At 39.3% G+C, this 5,539-nt stretch overlaps 1 pseudogene; it reads right to left on the bottom strand.

Moving 5' to 3' along the window:
• Positions 1-2,625: 2,625 nt before the first annotated feature.
• Positions 2,626-4,066, bottom strand: LOC129088146 (damage-control phosphatase ARMT1-like; annotated as a pseudogene).
• Between the last annotated feature and the right edge of the window lie 1,473 nt (positions 4,067-5,539).

Below are 5,539 nucleotides of genomic sequence, written 5' to 3'. Positions count from 1 at the left end.
TATGACTGATTAAAACTGTAAAAAAAAATTTCCTATTTCTAGACTGGCTTATCTTCAATCATATACATGTAGATTAATTATCTTTACTTTCAAAGCAACCTTTTTGTGAGGAATTATTACAAAATATATTTATCTTTAAGGTATTTATCTATAAAAATATAAAGTCACAAAGTTAAAAAAATATTGGTAATATCAAGTATTGGCAACTTTGAAAGGAACTGAGTATTCATAGACTCTTTTTCTTCATCTTAAAGCAGTCCCTTTAGCATATTTTGCAGGGCTGGTTTGGTGGAGGTGTATTCTTTTAGACTTCTTTTGTCAGGGAAACTCCTTATTTTACCTTCCATTTTAATTGAGAGCCTTGCTGGGTAGAGCAGTCTTGGTTGCAGGCCTCTGTTTTTCATTTCATGGAATATTTCTTGCCACTCCCTTCTGGCTTGCAGTGTTTCTGTTGAGAAGTCAGCCGCTTGACATGTTGGGGTTCCCTTATATGTTAACTACCTCTTTCTCCCTTGCTTGCTTTAGGATTCTCTGTCTTTGATATTTGCTATTTTAATGATGATGGGTCTTAGAGTGGGCCTCTTGGGGTTCCTCTTGAATGGGACCACCTGTTCTCCCTTGACTTGTGGGATTTTTTTCTCTCCAAATTAGGGAAGTTTCCCATCATGACTTTTTAAAACAGGTTCTCTATCCCTTCCTCATCTTCTTTTGCTTCTGGTATCCCTAGTGTATGGATATTATTATGTTTCAGGTTGTCCTGCATTTTCCTCAATGCCTCTTCATTTTTTTGAGTCTTTTTTCATTTTCTTGCTCCCTCTGGTAGCTTTTTTCTACCTTGTCCTCCAGCTCGCTGATTCAACCTTCTGTTTCATCTAGCTTGTTTTTCATTCCTTCTACTGTGTTCTTCAATTCAGAAATTGTATTTTTCATTTCCTCTTGTCTCTTATTGATGGTTTCTATGTCTTTTTCCAAGCTGATATAGTCTGCAGTAAGTTTCTCATAGTTTCCCTGTAGTTTTTGGTAATTCTTTCTGAGCTCACTGAGCTCACTGAGCTCATTGAGCTTCTTTAGAACCGTTATTTGGAACTCAATATCTGATAGTTTACTTGCCTCTATTTCATTTCGTTTTCTTTGTGGGGATTCCTCCTTTCCCTTTGCGGGGAGTATTTCTTTGTTTTCCCAGTATTTGTGAGACTCTTCTCTTTTGCTTCTGATTATTAAGTTGATCTGTCTTGATTTTCTGACTTTGTGGTGTGAACTTCTATGATTGGAGACTGCTGTTTTTACTTTCTGGATCTGCCTCTGATGATGTCAGATGTCGTCCCTGTCTGACCTTAGACAGTCTGTTTGAGACTTCAAGAAATCTACTGTCTGTGGCTGTCTCCTTCAGCTGTTAATCTAGTCACTCTGCATCCAGCAGGCTGCCTTAGACAGCTCAGGGTGGGGCGGAGTCCCTCCTGGGAGCAGGGTTAGTGGGTCCTCTCATGCTGCTGCCATATGGGGGAGGAGTCTGCACTGCGATCCTGCTGGCTACTCTCTCCATTCTCTCCCCAAAGCCTCCTTCCCTAGTCTCTCCTCAGGTGTTTCTAGCCCACTGTGCCCCTACTTTTGCAGGAGACCAGGGTAAGTGTTTGCAAATAAAAATTTTGGCATTGACCCTTTTTTTTTCTTCCCTCAATAAAATTCATTTTATTTTTCTAGTGCAAGAAAACATATCCAGGTTTTTCTAACTTCAGTTTCAAAACAAACTGACCTGGAAGGTACTGTTTTAAAGATCTGTCAATCACCAATAAATGTGTAAGAATATAAAAACAAACTAACTTCAAATTCAGTGTACAAGCTATTTTCTTTCTAAAGCATTTTTAGAACTACAGAACAATATAAAAATCTGTTCATTTAAAACATTTATGTGTTAAAACAATATATTTCATTTTATTATAGGTATCAGAAATAGAATATAAAAGGTATTAGATTTTTCTTCAAATACCAATTCTTTCATTCTGTTCAATTTTCTGTTTCCTAGCATCCATTCTAAAGGTCAAACAAAATCCAAATGCAGGAAAATAAAACAGGCTATTGAAATTAAACAAAATGTAAAGACAAAATTACAATGAACTTATGAGGTAATTTTTACTTTCATGCGTTCAAATATCACAGTTGTAAGAAATGTCTCTTTACAAAGTGTATTTACAATGTATATTTTCATAGAGTCCTTATTTCTAGAGCCCAAAATCAAGTTAAAATTCCGTGATTCCTAGGGTATTAAATATCATGCATCAAATATTTTAAAAAGTTAACTTATTCACTTATACTATTCTTTCTGCCCAATTAAAAATAAACTCATGAAAACCACTTTAAAATATGCATTTACCTTGAAATAAGTTACTAAGATTCCAACATAAATGTAGTATCTGTAACTAGCTTAATCTGTCTCTCCCCAAAACAATGTATGGGGCAAAATGTTCAGAGGGAAAAGCATCCAGAGCATGTGTAGCTGAGCACCAAGAAGCCAAGCTTCCCAGACCTAATGCAAAGCAATCCAGTCAGTAAATTCACACACTGCTTTTCTGAGGATGAAAATTGCCTGTCAGATCTTCCTACACAAGTCAAAGTTCCCAAGCCAAGTCAAAATGGACCATCAAACTGAAATACTCCATATTTATCAGTGGTCAGCTGATCCAGTTGGGCTCAGAAGCTGTGAGCTGTTCACCTTGCCCAGGGTGCAGACCAACCTGAATTTCAGCTTTTAATGTTCAGATAATGCAGAGAGGGGCAGGGTGGAAGCCGTTCAAGGCCTGATGGAATGGAATGGTAAACTCCCATTTTCTGTCACCTGTCAACTTCCTGTAGTTCAAATCTCCCTTGAATAAAATTAAATGTGTCTTCTGTAGTGCAGCATATAAGTCAGGAGCAACTTGAGACATTGCACAGAATTCATGAGGCAGTGTACAAAATATATGGTCATGGTAAACCCATCTGCTCATTTTAATATAGTTTTCCCAGTCAACCCCACACTTGGATACACACTTATGATCAGAATGTTTTTCTTGTTTGATTAACCAGTTAAAATCATTTATGGTAGTATCAGAAACAAACCATGGAATCCTTTTTCCATAAAAATCGACCTCAGTAGCCAGTTTAGAAGACAACAAGAAGTAGGCTAATACTAAATCTGTAACAAGTTCAAATCTAGAATTATCCAGAACATTATCAACCCTAATAATAGGTACTTTTTCTCTTATTTTCTTGTAGTTGCTAAGTAATGACCAAAGATGTTCCATGTCATTCACTAAAATGAAAAGCTTTAGGTCTTCCAAAGCATTTATTATGTTGGTCTTCTGAGAATGGGTTTCCCCACCTGACAGAGACAGATCACACTTATTTCCCCACAGTGAAATCTGAAGAAATTTAAAAAACTCATTTTTTAGCTGATTTTCACCTAGATCTTCAATAGTTTTCATCAACTCTTGCAGGTGAACACATAAAGCCATGATAGGTTCCTATGACTCATGTTTTGCTCTTTTGATTCTTTAAATAAACCCAAGTCATCGACTAGTGGACAGAATGCATACATCCAAAGGATTGCTGCCTCCTTCCAGTCAGTCATCTTGGGAGTGCACCCTTATCCGAGGATGCTGCCATTGCTCAAAGCACTTTTGGAATTCCTTTTTTGGAATTTTCTTCAGAACCTCTGGATCACTGCTTCTATAATTCTACAACACATGTAACATTCTACGAACAACCACGGTGAGCAGAACCCCCTTGCTTTTCCATCACTTTCATTTAAAAGACTGTTGATATTCCATATGTCAGTATCAGCAAACTTCTCAATCAAGGGGATAATTGGCTTGTCTGTTTGTAATTCATTCTGCAATTTAGAAAGAAGAAAAATAGCTTTCTTTTCAGCTTTCATACTTTTCTCTCCATGTTTCTCAAAAAATTCACTTTTATGTTGATGCTATAGATCAATAGCCTTGGTTAAGATCTGTAGTATTCTGTCTTTAATTGTAATATAGGTGAACAATCTTACATCCTGTCTGGAGAGAGATGGCAGAGGCCCCACCATCACCTTCTGCTTTCCCTGCGCCAATGGCTGCCTCTTTCACCCTTTAAAAGGTTCTTTGCACCTCCAGCAGCCTATCTGGCAGAGAGCAACCCTGCTGCTTTTTGCATCTGGCTGTTTTCTGTGTACTTTTTGGGCTCTGGTGATTTAGGCTAGAGATCCCCGCTTTTGGTTTAGACCCCACTCTTCTCAGGGGAATCCAACTGGCCGTTTCAATATCTTTTTGGTGCTGCCACCCATGGGTGCCCCACCGCCTTCTTGAGTCTCTGCTGCACTCCTTTCCAGTTAGATTGCGCTAAAGCCTATTCTTCTGTCTCCAAGGTTATAAGGCTCCTCTCTTGCTATTGTTCAGTTGCTTGTTTTAGGTGATTTCTCCACAATTTAGTTGTAATTACAGGTTGGTCCTGGAAGGAGGTGAGTGTGACTTCCACTCACTCCTCTGCCATCTTGATTCCTGGAGCCCTTGTCTTGAAGTGGCTTTTATTGAGAACAATACGTGCAGGGGTATATAGCATGAATGCAAAGCTCATCAATCAATGTCAAAAGGGTGTGTTAACAGAAAACAGATAGAAATCATAGATAACAATTGAAGGAATATAAGAGATTTGCCTCAGGTCAGGGTCTGGTAGACAGGGTGGCACCCGTTCGGCCCTGAAATTTGGGAAACTGATCAGATTCTATGCTTGACCCCAAACATCAGTACTCATTAACTCAAGGGCATTCTTAGCAAAGTTTCATAGGATTTAATACATTCCTTTTCCAGGCCTAATTGTCCCCAGGAACCACATGATCCAGTTTAGGGCTGTATCTGCCTTTAGTATTGTTTCAAGCCTGAGCCAGGCGGGTGGAACAGAGCAGCCAAGAGATAAAGAGACTTCGTTCAGATAGAATGAGGACTCTGGCCAGGACAAAAAAAAGCGGAGGGATGGGGGTCTTTTGCCCCTTCTCTATGTCCCCCAAGTCCTTCCCTGATGGCCCCTATGCGACTGTGCCTGTCTTAGGTTTCCCCTGCTATTGAGCAGTCTTACCCTTCATTGACCAACCAGCCATCCTCCAGGGCTAAGCAAGGTGATGTAAGGGAGTCAGGGGCTGCGTCCCTGCCAAGGGGACAGGTTTTGTCTCCTCAGTGGCCTATTTTCACAAGGCCTTCTTGCTCAGCTCCAGCCTTGGGGGCCTCTCGCCTGTTGGTGAAGCTACAGTCCCTGAAAACAGGAAGGATAGTTCCCAACAATATGGTATTTCTCTTTGTCTGACTGGCTATTTCCCTTAGTATAATGTTCTCCAGGTTCATCTAAACTGTTGGGAAGGGTAAAATTTTCTTCTTTTTTACAGTGAGTAGAAATGCATTGTGTACATATTGCATAATTGTTTTATCCATTCATTTATTGATGGACACTCAGGCAGCTTCCTTATCTTGGCGATTGTAAACAATGCTGCAATAAACATAGCAGTGCTCTTTTGAATTAGTATTTTGGG

The sequence above is a fragment of the Pteronotus mesoamericanus genome, unplaced genomic scaffold, assembly GCF_021234165.1.
Source record: "Pteronotus mesoamericanus isolate MK-2021 breed Mesoamerican mustached bat unplaced genomic scaffold, CSHL_Meso_final scaffold_54, whole genome shotgun sequence".
NCBI lineage: Eukaryota > Metazoa > Chordata > Mammalia > Chiroptera > Mormoopidae > Pteronotus > Pteronotus mesoamericanus.
Note: the sequence above shows the minus strand (reverse complement) of the source record. Positions and strands in the feature narration are given on the sequence as shown.